Source organism: Chelonoidis abingdonii, chromosome 6, assembly GCF_003597395.2.
Source record: "Chelonoidis abingdonii isolate Lonesome George chromosome 6, CheloAbing_2.0, whole genome shotgun sequence".
NCBI classification, from domain to species: Eukaryota; Metazoa; Chordata; order Testudines; family Testudinidae; genus Chelonoidis; species Chelonoidis abingdonii.
In genome coordinates, this window is record NC_133774.1 from 4,841,137 (window position 1) to 4,857,259 (window position 16,123).

A 16,123-nucleotide genomic window follows, 5' to 3' on the forward strand; every position below is an offset into this window, starting at 1 on the left:
TTCTCAGAGGCCACCCCCCATCCTGCGCCCAGCACAGCAGGGGCAGCCAGCTGATGGGTGAGCCCCCCCACGGGGCGGGGCCCGCCCAGTGCCTGGCCAATGAGGAGCCCGGCGGGTGCCAGGCCGCCAATGGGAGGGGAGGAGGCAGAGGCTTGGCCCGGGAAGCCCCGCCCCGGCTCAGACAGCTGGAATTGGGGCGGGGGGCGGGAGGGGGATGAGTTGTTTTTTGGAGCTCGCGGCCCAGCGCCCGCCTCGCTCCGCGGAGACTCCCCCTCCCACCCCCGTCCTTCTGCAGCATCCGCGCGGGGGGCCCCCACGCGCGCTGGGGGGGACTCGTGGGAGGCGCCGGCTGCAGAAGTCCCGGCAGCCCCCCCCCCCTCTCTCCCGAGGAAGCGGCACCCGAGCCCCGTTGCACGCGCGTGGCCGTGACACGCGTGGGACCCGCCTGCAGGCCAGACCTGTAGCGGGGGGGGCACCCCCGATCGCCGTGGAAAGGAGGTGAACGCTGACCGCCCCCCACACGTCGAGGGACCCAGGAAGGGGCCCCCTTGCTGTGCCGGAGCAAAGCGGTGCAGCCTGCACCGGGGGCGAGTGGAAAGTGGTGGACGTGAAAACTCGCGTGGAATCCAGGAGCCGAGCAAAACTGCCTGGAAGTTCTGCAGCGGGCGCATCCCCGTCCCCACCGTCCGGGGCGGAGGGCCAGCCGGGGGGGTCCCTCTGCTCCGCTGCCCCCCGGGGCGGGGCTGCTGGCGCGCGTGGGGGCCCCGGCCCTGATGGGGCAGCGCCTGGCTGGCTGAGGAGGAAGAGGAGGGGGGAGCGGGCTCCTCCTCCGGAGGGTGCCCTGGCCATGGAGGCAGCGGCTAGATCGCCGCCTCTCTGGCTCCCTCCCCCGCTGCTGCTGCTCCGAAGTCTCTGCTGCGATTCCCAGCTTCTTTCCTCCGGAGCCGCCTGCCCCCCGAGGGCTCTTCTCCGCGGAGCCTGCCGGGGCACTCACCTGGGGCTGAGCCGCCGCTGTCTCCGGGCAGGGCTGAGGTGACCATCCCCGGAGCACCTTCCGCGCAGAGCCAGGTAATACACCCCCTTCCTGGGCTGGAGCCGGCCAGCCTCAGTGCTCTGGCCTCCCCCCTTCTGTGCATGCACTGATGCACACGCACCCCCTTTGGATGCACACAGACACACACGAGCACCCTGTCCTTTGCACACGCACCCCCTTTGGATGGACGCAGACACACACGGGCACCCCAGCCCTTTGCACACGCACCCCCTTTGGATGGACGCAGACACACACGAGCACCCCTGTCCTTTGCACACGCACCCCCTTTGGATGCATGCAGACACACACGAGCACCCTGTCCTTTGCACGTGCACCCCCTTTGGATGCACGCAGACACACACGAGCACCCCAGCCCTTTGCACACACACCCCCTTTGGATGCACGCAGACACACACGAGCACCCCTGTCCTTTGCACACGCACCCCCTTTGGATGCACGCAGACACACACGAGCACCCCAGTCCTTTGCACACACACCCCCCTTTGGATGCACACAGACAACCCCTTCCTTTGCACACGCACCCCCCCGTTTGCAGGTATCCACGCTCTTGGGATGCACACAGACCCACGAACGCTCCCCCTTTTTGCCGGCACTAACTCACGGGCTTCGATTTAGAAACAGGTTTGAGACGAGCGTTTGGTGCTGCTTTGACCCCGCAGTTAGTTTGGGGCTGCAAGATGGGACCTTTCCAAGTTTTATTATTCTTGAAAAGTTGCATAAGGGCCCATGGGGAGGGGGGTGGATTGGGTTTCCCTGGCGCTCTTGGCCAAGGCTCACTCCACTCTGGCAGCTGAGCCAATTTGGTTGTTTTGCTCTCCTGCTTTTCCATAAGTGTTTCCAGCTCTGGTTGTCTGCGCCTTTGCAATAGGCTGCAGCATCCTGCTGGGATTCGCTGAGCGCGCTCCACAGGTGCCTGGTTGCTCCTCTCTGTACAGAGGTGCAGCTGGCTGACCCCCAAAGGCCTCTGGGGAGGCATTGGCCCAACCGGGAGGGATGTTGGGGTGGGCGCTGTTGCTGGATTGTCAGGGCGCTCTAACAGGCCAGGTGCTGCTGCCATCTTCACTACAGAGCCTGTCCAACTGCAGCGTTCGGGGGCAAAGGGGAGGCGGACGGGACATCAGCAGAGTCAGATGTTGGAGCTTCAGAGAGCCCCAAACAGGCTGCAGATGGAGATCCTAAGGGCATTCCTGCCCCCAGCTTTCCTGGGGCGTTATCCTGCAAGCTGCTCCCATTGGGGTTCTCTGTTGGGGGCACTCGGCACCTCCCACGCTCTGCCCGGGATACAGCGTGTCTGTCAGCCCCAGGCCCAGCTTCAGCCGGGGACTTGCTGTATTGTCGGCAGGTTCTGTGCACCCACCGCTGAGGGCGTGGGACGTGCACCACTGGAGCAGGCTGTCTAGTCTGGCCCAGGCTGTGACGGTTCAGAGGAATGTGACACTCCCACCCCTGACGGTGCCCCTAGCTGAATATGGGTGTGAGCAGCAGTGAGTGGGAACCGAATGTCTGACTGGCGCAGTTTACCTCTTTGGGTAACTCCGGTGTTTGAGTCGCGTTATTGAGTGCCAGCCCCAGCACTGGCCTCTGAGACTCCGGTAGCATGAACACACCTGGCAAGGCATCGTCCCCTTTCCCATGTTCTAAATGTGCTGCCTGGCCAGAGCCCCTGGCTATGGGACTGCTCAACTTTCCCTCCCCCCGTGGCATCTTCCTTTGGGGAGTGGGGGAATGACCCCCACGCATCCCTTTCCCCACAAGGCGTTTTCAGGGTGAGTGTGGTACTGTGTGGTTTGGGATGGGAAGAGGCAGCAGCAGGCCCTTAAAGCGTAACAGGAGGTGGACGCATCTTATCAAACGCACTGAGCCAAATTCATCCCTGCTGGAACGCCCTGATGGCCTCTCACCAGGGATGATTTGGCCTGCTCATGTTATATGAGGTTGAGAGAGATGCTTTGGGTGCTGCTGCGTCCTCTGAAACCCTGCGGGAATCCCTTGCTTCCACCTGTTGCAGTAGGAGGCTGGAATATGGTGGGAAAAGGCAGAAGGTGGCTAAGGGCTCATGTACCCCACTCCGTGATTACAGTGGCATAGATTCCTCCCATTACAAGTGTCCTGCCAGGCACTAGGAATTAATTCCAGATCATGTTGGTCACTCTCAGAGAAAATGCCCATGCAGAAAGTTTTATACGTACAGGGTGGGGGGGTCCCTGCCTGTGTCCGTAGGGCTGGGCACTAAATGCTGTCCCGTCCTATGAAATTTCCATGATTTAAAAAAAAAAAAAAATCCCATGCCAAACTGACGAGAAGTCGAAATCTCAGAAATTTTCACAAGCCGATAATCCAAACACTTTTTTCAGATCAGGTCAACTGAAATATTGTGTTTTGATGTGGACTTTTTTTTTAAAAAAAACTTTTTAGAAGTCTAACTAAACCTAACCCTAAACCGAAAGGCCATTTCAGACTGAGAAAGGACACGTCATGTGGAATTTCTAAACGTGGACATTTCCCGACCACCTCCAATTCTCTGGTCCTTAGCCCCAGATTTAGGAATTTTTTTTTAAGAGCAAAAAAAATCATAAAAACTTGTTTCTACTGTTAGTTCCAGTGATAACGTCTTCAAAAAACCAGAACAAACGCGTCAGTGGTGCTGGGGCATGAGTAAACTGAAAGTGAAATTGCTAACTGGTCAAACTGACTCTTCAGAGGAACTGGTGGGGCTAGGTCTGTTATCCAAACTACGGGAGGCAGAAAATACAACATCATAAAAAGCAGAAAGGGGGTTCGATTTGCTTAAACATCCCATTTGTAATCATCCTGAGCTTTGTTAGCAACAAGAAGGAAGGAAATTTGTGCTTTGATATGCAGTCAGAGATGCTGGATGCCGGCCCTGTCCCTTGAAGAATGCACACGCGGCGGCCCTTTAAGATTTCACACACCACGCTGTGTTACACGTGAGTGGAGAAATTGTTTCTTGGCTTCGGATGAGGGAGAGAAGTGTTGGGCTGCCCCCTCCACTCCCCGCTGCCTCCCAGCTGCGGGCGCACTGCACTTACTCCGGAGTTTGTGTTACTGGCCCAGGAGCCCAGCGATCGTCTCAGAGATGAATGAGCTTGAAGTTTATGTGGGGCAGAAGGTGGCACGATGGCCTTGCAGGGGCAGAGGGAGCTGGACGGGTGTGGGAGAGAGCAGGGCTATTCAAAGCCAGCCGTGGGTGAGGCAGCCTTGCTCTGCAGCCTGAGAACGGGGTTTTGCTTACGTAAGGAGGCTGGCAATGGGTTACTGCAGGTTGAATAGCTGTGGTGGGAAAGGAGGCAGTTCCGAGATGCTTCCTCATTGTGCATGCAACACCAGAGCGGAGTTTGGTCCTGCTCTCCCTCCCTTTCCCGTCGGTGCTGGCCTGGGATGTAGTGTTTGTGCAGACACCCCTGTCCTGCACCCTCCCTCTGCCCTGGACAGCACAGCTCCATACCCTCCCAGATCTCCCCACTGGGGGGTGTTTCCAGAGTTTCACCTGAAATGTCCCAGGGCTCAGTTTCCCCCCAATACTCCAAGTTCTGGACAGTTGCCTCCTCTCTGTGGTGGGGCAAGGAGCACAGTGGGCGGCCTGAGCTTGGCCACGCAGGCTTTGACCGATGTGCTGCAGGAATTCCAGTTGTCCTTCCCCCGTCCCCATCGTATCTCCGTGTAGGGATGGTTCCCAGCTGGGAGCAGAGCCTCGGGATTCCCCTCAGTCTAGCTGGATGGAGGCATCTCTCTGGTTCTGGCAGAGCTCCTCTCTCCAGACCCCGAAGGGCTCAGTTTGAGTCTAGGGTGCACCTACATAGGGAGCTGTCCCACTCAGCTCTGCAAGGCTCTGAGGATGCTTGGCACTTCCCAGGAGGCACTCAGCACCCTGGAGGATTAGGCCTGTGCTGCTGTGAGACGAACAGAGACTGGATTGTGGAACACCGTGCAGGACTCCCATGGTAACATAAAAAGGCTCCTCTGATGAATGACCGCAGCGCCCTGAGGTTTCCTGGACGATTGCTGTGAACTCTCAAATATTCCCCCTTGTTGCTCTGTGCAGAACCTCCGGCTGAGGCGTTCAGCAGCTGAGCTAATGAATCCTGCATAAGTCACTTCTGCCTGTCCCAGCTCGTGGGGATGGATTTAAACGTCACACAGTCTGTTTCAGGTGGATTTCGTGCTGGGCAAAGGCTGCTGGATTGGAGACAGAGCACAGGAACTGCCAGACTAGCTCAGACCCCAGGTCCATCTAGCCTTGTGTCCTGTCTCTGGCTGTGGCCAGCAGCAGGTGCATCAGAGGAAGGTGTAAGAACCCCACGGTAGCAGATGCATAGGGCCCTACCAAATTCACGGCCCATTTTGGTCAATTTCACAGTTATAGGATTTTAAAAATAGTTTCACATGTTTAGAGGTTTACATCTGAAATGTCATGGTGATGCAACTGTGGGGGTCGCGAGCCAAAAGGGGGTTGGGGGTGGAGTTGTGGGAGGGTTATGGGATTATCACCCTTATTTCTGCGCTGCGGCTGACAGGGACACTGTCTTCAGAACTGGGCAGCCAGAGATCAGCAGTTGCTGGCTGGGACCCAGCTCTAAAACCAGCACCACCGCCAGCTGCAGTGCAGAAGTGAGGGTCATAGAGAATGGGAGGGGTGAGTTACCATCCGTCCAAGTTTTCCCAGCACCCTACTGCCTAGGTCGGGGGCTGACAGCTGGGGCCACGGCCTCTGCGCCCGGGTCGGGGGCTGACAGCCACCATTGCTTCTGTGCTGCCTCCAGAATTGGGCTCCCAGCCAGCAGCCGCAGAGCTTCCTGTAGCTGGAGGAGGTTCCTGGAGGTGGGTCTGACTCAGCTCCAGGAGTGGCCCCTGCAGGGGAAGAAGGACCTGTCCCTCCCCAGCCTGGGCTGGGACTAGCCGCTGGAGCCTGGTGCACAGTAGGAGTCCCCAGCTGGGATGCCACATTTCATGGGGGAGATCAGATGTCATGGTCCATCCATGATGCGTTTTTCATAGCTGTGAATTTGGTGGGGCTCTGCAGATGTGAGATCATCTGTCCCTTACAGCTCTCAGCTTGGTCTTTCGTTGTTTGAGATAGGCCAGCCTGCTGTATTGCAAGGTTTAATCTCCCTTCCAAAATGTTTGGTGTCAACAGGGATTGCTCAGGCAGTGGCAGCACGAATTCCCCGTTCATGTGCTTTCCCACCAGTGTGCTGCACCCCGAACTACAGATTTCCCACTTCAGTTCAGTCTCTTTCCTCCGTGCAGTCCTTGGCCTCCTTCTTGCATCGACAGGGGGCCCGGTTAGGGCCAGCTGTCGCGGCAGGTTTTGTAGGGACCTGTCCGTGTGAACTCAGAGGATACCCACCCAAATCAGTTTAAACAAGGGCTACCGAACAGCCGTCAGGTGGTAACTGCTTCTGGGTCCCTGTGACCAGGGTGGCCCTATGCCCCGTTTCCAGCCCCATGGTCAGTCCCATGCAGCCAAGCCAGGGGAGGGCAGAGCATGAGGAGCAGACGGGAAGCATTTCAGTGGAGACACGTTCAGTACAGGGTCTCTGCAGAGCAGGGTGGAGGCCCCTGGAATGTGCCTTTCTCCCCATTCTGCTGGGTGTATGTAACCGTCCCTGTGGCTTAGCCTATGTCTTTGGCTGGCCACGTTTGGGGACATGACTTTATCCCAGGGGTGGGCAAACTTTTTGGCCTGAGGGCCTTATCAGGGAATAGAAATTGTATGGTGAGCCATGAATGCTCACAGAACTGGGGTTGGGGTGCAAGAAGAGGTGAAGGATCTGGTTGGGGATGTGGGCTCTGGGGTGGGGTTGGGGATGAGGAGTTTGGGGTGTAGGAGGGTGCTCTGGGCTGAGATTGAGGGGTTCAGAGGGTGGGAGGGGGTCAGGGCTGCGGTAGGAGACACAGGAAGAGGTGCAAGTTCTGGCTGGGGGTGTAGGCTCTGGGGTGGGGCTGAAGATGAGAGGTTTGAGGTGAAGGGAGGGCTTCAGGCGGGATCGAGGGGTTTGGAGAGTGAGAGGGGGATCAGGGCTGGGGCAGGAGATTGGGGCATGGGGAGAGACTCGGGGTACAGGCTCCGAGCAATGCATACCTCAAGCGGCTCCCGAAAGCAGTGGAATGTCTCTTCTCCAGCTCCTATGCGGAGGTGTGGCCAGGCGGCTCTGCGCACTGCCCCATCCATAGGCACCGCCCCTGCTGCTCCCATTGCAGCACACAGGAGCCGGAGCAGGGCCATGCCGCTGCTTCCAGGAGCCATGTGGTGCGGCCCTCAACCCAGCGCCCCGGTCAGAGCAGGGCTGAGCCGCGTGGTGCAGCTCGCGGGCCTGCCCATGGGCCGTAGCTTGCCCACCCCTGCTTAATCCTGTTTGGCAACATCTCACTCTGTCCTCCTTCCCTGCCCCTCCAAGTACACCCTACTCACTGACCTGCCTTGGAAGTGATGAAAATTGCGTTAGCCTCCTGCTGCAGCCACTGGCTATGGCAGTGCCTGCTGCGTGGGCTGGCTCAGCTCCCCAGAGAGCGCGTGAACTCTGCTCGCCCCGCCAGGGCGCGCAGCAGGACGAGGCACGTGTGCCCACAGCGTGTGGGGATCAGTCTGAGGTGAGACCTGGGAGGAGCCTCAGCAACCTGGCTGTCTTCAGGGTGCGGATGCGCCTGATTGCCAGGGGACACGCTGCTGTGGTGATGCAGGGCTATGAGCCACTGGGGCATTACCACCGCTCCCTGGGGGGGGGGAATGAGGGTGAGCTGGAGGGGCGGGCTCCAGGGCCTGCCTCCCCATGTGAATTACTGTTGTTTGCCCCCAGAGCCAGGTGCATTCAAGAGCTGGCAGGGAGTTGGGGCTGCGGAAGTTCCCAGCAGCAGGGCTGGCTGTGGTGGTGGGTGCTGTTGCCACAGGGCTCAGTCTGCAGGGAGTTAGCCTGACACCTGCCAGTGCGTGTTATCCAGTGAGCCAAGCATCACTTGCCAAGTTAATGACACTGTCCTTGTCTTTACCATCCCAGGCACAAGGGTGAGACATCGGGACACGACTCCCTCCTCAGCATCACAGCCGGGACCGAAGCTGCTGGAGATGGGACCGTGGAAGTTCTGGGAGAACCAGCCATGACTGTCCTCCAGCTCAGAGAGCAGCGGGGGAGCAACAGCAGCCAACATCCTGCCCCCCTGCAGAGGCCAGAGCTCCGTGGCTGCCGCGCCTCCTGATCTGGGCCGCTCTTCTCCGCTCCCAGCTCCCTGAGACTCCAGCACCATCCGATCCTGCCGCTGCCACCGCCTGCGGCCCCAGTGCAAGTGGATCGCTGGGCGGGGGGGCAGCACCGTATCACATGTGTCATGGTGAAGGAGAGGGGGATTGAGATCTAAAGCAGCCCCCCCACTGGGAGGAGACAGAGATTGGCTACACCCTCCTCATCCCCCCAACAGGGGAAAGCTCCTCCCCAGGTGACGACCCCTGCTAACCTCTGGAATGAGACTTTGGCTTTAGGGCAGAAAACATCTGGGACTTGCCTGGAGCCGGGCTTTCAAGACCACTTCTAGACCCGGCTGTTCACCTTCTCCCCTGCCAATGCATTTGGGGTGGGCACAGCTGTCTCCGTCGTTGGGCCAGGGGTCTCTCCCAGAGCAGGCAGACGCCCCGGGGTCGATGGGCAGAAGGGAGGCCTGCCTTTCCCAGGGGAGTGAGTGGCCTCTCCCTTGACTGCCTCCCAGGGAGCGGCGATGGGGTCAGGGCTGTCCACTGGAGCAGTGGTTGCGATTTCCTTTAACTGCATCATCGCTTTGCTGATCCTCATCCTCTTCCTGATTCTGTGCAAGGCCTGCAGGACCCCGTCCTGCCCCAAGAAGAGCCTGGATGCAGACGAGACGAAGAACGAGGAGAAATACCTGCTCCAGCCTTGAGTCCCTCCGCTGCCCGGGACAGCTGGGGTGCTGAGGAAGGCTTGATGGCTGGTCCCCTGGGCTCTCTCCACCACCTAGCTTCTAAGCCAGACCCCCCAGAGACCCCTGGACCTGCATTCAGGAAGCTGCGTGTCCTGCCTTGGACCTGACCGAGGAGTTTGAGCGGCCAGGCCAACCGGCATTGGTTCCCTCACAGCAGCCCACCGAGGGAGAAGGGACTGTGAGTGTGTCGGGGTGGGGGTGCCCTGATGAGGGGGCTCTGCCGAGCGGCCGCTCCAGGGGAAGTGACTCGAAATGAAGAGGAGACTGAGCGGGGCTTGGGAGGGAGTGTGGGAGGCAGGCTGGGCCTTCCACCAAAGGACTCGCGCACTCGGGGCCCCTCTGCCTCAGGGCTGGCTGGACTCTGTCCTTGCTGTGGTTGGAGTGAGGCTGCACCAAGGAACCCTTGTTTGTGGGGGTCTTCCAGCCCCTCCCATTGCACTGCCTGGGTTGCAATCCATCCCATGGGCGGGGGCACTGGCAGGTGATCCTCCATGGCAGGACGCGCCCCAGGGCGAGCAGGCTGTCTCCAAAGCCTCATCTAGCTGAGAGGGAGAGCCGCCTTCAAGCTGTTTCCTGGGGGTGGCGTCCTCCGAGGTGCCAGCAGCTGCAGGGACCAGCCATGAGGCCTGGCTTCTCCAGCCCATGTGGCACCGTGAGCCGAACGCCGTCACCAGTCTGAACGCCACGCTAAGCAGCCGCCAGAATCTGTGCACTGACAAACCCTGTGTGGGCGGCCAGCAGGCAGCTTACGGTCGTTAAATGTAGACGAGGGAGCTGGATGGGTTCATTTGGGGCTGTGCCTGGCTCGAAAGAGCTCTGGAGTCAGATGGTTTGGGCATGATCCCCAAAGGTATTCAGGTGCCTAATTCCCACTGCAATCAATGGGATGCTGGAGCTGGGGAGAGCTGCTGGCCCCTTCCCATACCCCACTACTCCCCTCAGAACTCTCCTCGGGGTCGGGGGCAGCCCCAGTGTCACGGAGTAGCCTGCTCAGCTGTGTCCATCCCATCCCTTCTCTCAGCCCACAGAGCCAGGCACACCCAGTCACCAGCCGCAGCAGGGGTGTCTCTTCCAGCCCAACACGCTTACACTCAAACACCCATGGACTCTGTGCAGTCCGGGAGTTGGGCAAGTCCAGCCTGCGTCTCCCATCTCTCCTTGTTACAGTTCTGCCATTCGCACCGAACGCCATGAAATTAGCCCCTGCCCTGCTGCCGGCCTTGTGGGATTTGGCTGTTCCTGGCTGCTCCCTCACGGCACAGCTAGTCCAGGAGGGAGAGGGGAAAGCTGGCCAGGTAGCTAGGAGGAGAAGGGTGCCCCCTTTGTAGTTAATGTGTCTGTTTTCTGCAGCTGTACATTGGACAAAGGCGATGAGGATTTCTGCCATGGGACTAGCTGGGAGCGTTAGTGGTGCTGGTGCCCCCTGCCGTGGGCTCTCTGTGCCCCCTTCCCTTGCCCTCCCTTTGTGGAAAGTCCCAGCCTTGCTGGGCGCAGATGTGCTGGCTGCCAGGGCACTGCTGCTGGGAGGCTCTAGGCGGCTGCTGCTGTAAAGTGACCTTTTAGGAGCATGTGGCTCCTTTTTTCCCGTCTCGGCCCTTCTGCCCCCTCTGGAGGGTTGTACCTTCAGCCCCATAGTAGGGTCTCATTAATAGCTGAGACGTCACTTCCTAAAACCAATTTCCCACTCACTAGGGTCCGGGTTTCCCCACAGCCCTCAGGCCTAGTGAGGTTTGCTGCAGCCTCTTAGCCTGGCTTTTTATCAGCACTCACTGGGCTCCTGCTGCGTATTCCTGCCCGAGGTCAGGCCCCAGGGGCTGTGATATCACATGCGTTGCCTTGCCAGCCCGCTGTGATGTCACGCTCAGGCGTTCAGGTTACAGCACTTCAGTAGAAAGAGTGCACTTTTGAAAGGGGAGCGTGTCCCTGCCCCTGAGCCGGCCAGCAGCAAGGGTAGCTGGAACGTTTACCAGGTGCCATGCCTGGCCCGTCCAGCTGAACGGCGACATTGTCAGTGTGTGTCTGAGACGTCCAGCTGCACTTGGACTGGCCGGCGCTGTGCAAGCTGCACAACAGATATGCTGTAGCTGGACCAGCCGGCTGCCCAGCAAGCACGTTGTCTCTGGCACGCTCAGCAGCTGGGGGCTTCCTGGGCACACCTGAAATGTTGGGCAGGGATCAGCCCAGCAGATCACCTTGGGCCTGTCCTACCCGGCTGCTGCCAGCTTAAGCCATGTCAGCTAGAGGTACAGCTCTGCTTTCTGCCGGGGCAGGCATGGGGAACACAGAGTTACTGCAGCTCCTGGGCCAGGACTCCTGAGAGACCTAGGAGAATACGTGAAAGGATCTTCCATTAGCAGCCAGAGGTGATGAACAGGAATTCTCGCACCTAACCATCTTGCTGATTACAGGCAATTTCCCCTGAAGGCATCAGCATTCACAGGCCAGCGCAGGCCCACCCCCACCCCCCTGGCCCCCCGGCCCCGTGCTACCCCGTCCATCCCCTGCCCTCACTTAGCACTGTGCATTATCAGAGCCTCAGTAAATCACCTGCAGCCAAGTTTACAGCCAAGCAATAGGCAGCTGCTCATCAGACAAAGGCCTTCGCAGGGGTCTTTGATGCAGTCATCAACTCTTCTTCCCCTGCCCCCCAGCCAGCACAGCTGTTGCAATAAGCACGTGTGTGTCAGGTCTGGGTTGTATACCCAATGCAGCTGGGTTGCCAGCAGGGTCCCCTGGGGCTGGATCTGTGCGCCTCTGCCAGGTGGCTTTTGTTCTTTCACTTGCAAAGAGGCAATGTGACTATGTTTCCTTTTGGCTTCTCATGGTAATGACGCACCGTCAGGTGTAACGTCCCTTTGCGGTTGTGTTCTTACTAGACTAATAAAACTATCATAGTAAATAGGAAGCGTCTATGTGCTCTGCTTTGATTTGTCACTGAGCCAGATGAAATCTAGGGCCAGAATCCCAGGGGAATGTGCTCCCAAGTGCTGCAGGAAGAGGGTACAGGACGAGGCCGGGTCAGCGAATGGTAAGCGCATGGGGTTGTGGTTTTGGCTGCATGGCTGAGGCTACGCACATTGCTCACCGTGCCAGCCTCACATATTACACTTACAGGTTGTGGCCTCCAGGAGGAATGTGAGTCTAGTTACCACAGTGATGGAGCAAGGCTCGTCTCCCTTCCATCCCAGGCTGCGGCGCCAGTAGAGTCACCAGATCGCAAGAGTGAAATATCAGGACACATTGGACGAGCGGGGTGGGAGAGCCACAGGTGCACAGCCCCGACCAGAGCCATGAGAGGGGGCGCACAGACCAAGGAAGCTGCAAGAGGGGTGTACGGCCCCCGCTGCAGCCCGCACCACAAGCCATGGGGCAAGGATTCCTGGCCCCAGCTCCAGCCCCCAGCAGAAGCCACGGGGCCAGGAGCACAGGGCTCTGTCTCCAGCCCCTGGCTGGAGCTGCAGGACAGGGGTGCAGGATCCTGGTTGGAAAGTCAGACCCAGTTGCAGGGCTGGGGAGGGGGGCACGAAGGGTCCCTGTTGTAGCCCTGCCTTCAGCCCCAGCCGCAGTCACAGAGGGGAAGGTCCCAGTCCTGCCTTCAGCTGTCAGTGGCTGAAGCAAACCAAGTCACAGAGGTCTGGTATCAGTGAGTGTCTCTCACACACACACACACCCCCGACTAAATTATAGGGTTACCCTAACCCCTCCCCAACTCTAAGAGCCAGAGGGGTCTGCCGGGGGTGGGGGGGTCCCGGGAAGGATCTGGCAGGTCCCTCTGGCTCCTTGGATCAGGGGCAGCCGAGGGGTCTCCACGTGCTGCGCCTGTCACAAGCACAAGCTCCATGGCTCCCATGGGCTGGGAAAAGTGCCAATGGGAGCTGCTGGAGCTGCAGAGTGGGGCTTGCAGGTGCCAGCAGCATGCAGAGAGCTCCCTGCCCCCATGCCCTGACCCAACCCTAAGAGCCAGAGGGCCCTCCTGGGGGGCAAGGTGGGGGGTCCTGGCAGTGCTTATCTGGGGCAGCAGGTCCCTCTGGCTCCTAGGGTAGGGATGAGTCAGGTGGGGTGGCATGGGCGGGGGGCGAAGGGCTCTCTGCCCACGGCTGGCGCCTGCAAGCCCCGCCCCCACAGCTCTGATTGGGCAGAAGGGAGCTGGTGCAGCATGCGGAGACCCCATGTGCCCGTGCTCGGGGCTGCCCGCACTGCAGGCTCGGGCTGGCGGGTGGGCGAGTGCACCGCCAGGAGCTGCCCCAGGAAGTTCCGCCACGCCAGCACCGGGACAATGGTGGTGATGGTGAGCAGTCTGTCCCCGCTATCCAGATGCAGGGCGTCGGGATGCGAGACAAATGGGGTACAATCAGGACTGTCTCAATAATATCGGGACGTCTGCTCACTCTAGGCCCCAAGGAAGGTGGGCTCCCAGGGTCTTTAAGGTAGGACACTGCTGCTCTAGGACTGGGTGTGCTGGGTGGCTCAGAGACTCTGGAATGCTGCTTCCTCATCACTACCTTAAATCTGGCGCTGAGCAAGCAGGCCAGGGTGTGAGTGGGGCTGGCAAGGAATGTGGGGTCTGGAGAGTCTGTGCTGTGGCCCTGCGGCCCCTTGCTGGGGCCCAGCCTGTGGGCTGTCCTCAGCCAGGTAAATGCATGCAGGTGTCAGCAGGGAGGGTTCAGTACCAGTCATGTAGAGGGCCTGATCCGCTCTGGTGCTCAGCGCTCACTGAACTCAGTGGGGGCTGACAGTGCTCAGGCAGTAATCAGCACCCTGCCGAGTCAAGGCCAGGTTAAGGAGGGGAAAAAACCAACAGGGCTAAGCCCTGGAGTCAGCCAAGGCTGAGAAAGCAGCAGCTCTAAGAGAGACTGCAGTGGTACCAGCTTTGCATAGAGTCGAGCTGAGTCATGCATGAGCGCAGAGCTGGAGCGCCTCGGCGGTCAGCGCCCTGGGGACCAGCAGCCCAGCTTTGCACATCAGCAGGGCTGGCTGGCAGCTACCACTCCATTCATGGGGCACAGACAAGAGAGATTGTGCAGCCACATGCTACTCTGCAGGGATGTGTGTGCAGCTGTGGTTGTGGGCACGCAATCAGTGGGGTGTGTGAGCATGGGGCTGAGAGGAGTGCATTGACCTGATATGGGCCTGACATGAGTACATGGGGCTGACAGGATACATGGGCCTGATAGAGTACATGGGGCTGACATAGAATCATAGAATATCAGGGTTGGAAGGGACCTCAGGAGGTATCTAGTCCAACTCCCTGCTCAAAGGAGGACCAAATCCCAACTAAATCATCCCAGCCAGGGCTTTGTCAAGCCTGACCTTAAAACCTCTAAGGATGGAGATTCCACCACCTCCCCAGGTAACCCATTCCAGTGCCTCACCACCCTCCTAGTGAAACAGTGTTTCCTAATAGCCAACCTAAACCGTCCCTACTGCAACTTGAGACCATTGCTCCTTGTTCTGTCATCTCGTACCACTGAGAACACTCTAGATCCATCCTCTTTGGAACCCCCCTTCAGGTAGTTGAAAGCAGCTATCAAATCCCCCCTCATTCTTCTCTTCTGCAGACTAAATAATCCCAGTTCCCCCAGCCTCTCCTCGTAAGTCATGTGCTCCAGCCCCCTAATCATTTTTGTTGCCCTCTTCTGGTCTCTTTCCAATTTTTCCACTTCCTTTTTGTAGTGTGGGGCCCAAAACTGGACACATTACTCCATATGAGGCCTCACCAATGTCAAATAGCGGGGAATGATCATGTCCCTCGATCTGCTGGCAATGCCCCTATTTATACATGGAGCTGACATGCCAATTTGGAGAAAAACAGTTCTGGTAGTTCAGAAACAAACACCTAACCGATGACAATGTTGTCAGTGGGCTGTGGAGCTTTGAATGCAGCCTGACTGCTACATCTCTGGGCCCCATAATAAATGATCAAGGACTTTTGATGGGCTATCAGAGTTAAAGACCAAGCGCCGTGGACCTCCCAAGCTCTACAGAAATGACCCCAATAAAGCTAGTACTAATGCAAGTCAGCTGTACCAGTCAGCTCGTTCTAGGAAACAGGAGGGAAGTTTGGGACCCAACTTTAATAGTCAGTTACATCTGGTGGAACAAAACCCCAGTGGATCCCTTCATGGCTGATTGATGGTCAGCAAACACTCCCCCCTCCCACCAAACAGCACCGCTCCCCACAAACGCCCATAGGACGCTGGCAATCACAGCTGCAGAGCCGACCCAGACCGGTTCCCCCCGCTAACCAACAGGCAGACAGGAAGATTCTGCTTCTGGTGCTAGCTCAACCAAAGCAGCAAATAATAATCCCTCTGCCCCAAAGCAGGAGAGCAGCTAAAAGGCTATGCTAATAAAAGCCCCAGCCCAGCCCACAAGTCTTTGCTCAACAGCAAAAACAAACGGACAAAAAAACCCAGCAAAACCTTCTGAGCAGAAAAACCAACCAGGGCAGGAAAACGTGCAAGGTGCCAGACGTGATACAATTGAGAGTCAAGCCAAGAGCAAATCCAAGCTGGGACCACGCTGGCCTGCTCCCGAGCCCAGCCCACAAAGCTCATGCCACCTAGTACCATGCCCCCATCATGGCAAACACTCCCAAAGAGAAGCCGTGACCACAGACTGGACGTGGGACACTGAGTGGCACAAGACAGGCCAAACCCAGACAATGCGCCCAAGGGCTGGAGTCAGAGCAAGAAACCTGCTTACTCCAGTGTCCCACATGGGGAGGGAGGGCAGGAAAAAGATTGCATCAGCTTCTCAGATGTGTGGAGACTTTTCAGCCAACAATGAAGCCAAAGTGCCCCAGGTGAAAGGAGCCCCAGCCTTCCACTGCCCCAGCCTTCCACTGGATTGGGCCTGGACTGCAATGACATATGGACACTGGTGAGCAAAGCCTGAGTGTACCTACTTCAGCCACACCTGAGGGCTGGGGCCCATTGACACAGTGGCAAGGCCCACAGACATGTGAGTGGAAATGACATCATGTATGGGGCAGGGGAGTGGGAGAGGGATTGACACCGCAAATTCTCCCAGACTTTTCAGCAGACAAAGTCGTAGCTCTGATTGGTGGCTTGTCACTGGCTGCCTTACTGCTTTTATTTGGAGCAATGGTCTGAAGTA

The 16,123-nt window shown here is 58.4% G+C and overlaps 1 long non-coding RNA gene across 1 annotated transcript; it reads left to right on the top strand.

Annotated features, from left to right (window-relative positions):
- Positions 1–201: 201 nt before the first annotated feature.
- LOC142046962 (uncharacterized) lies at positions 202–11,909 on the top strand. The gene is made up of 2 exons (XR_012656048.1): positions 202–1,068; positions 8,071–11,909. It is a non-coding gene; the product is annotated as an uncharacterized LOC142046962 (long non-coding RNA).
- The last annotated feature ends 4,214 nt before the right edge of the window (positions 11,910–16,123 follow it).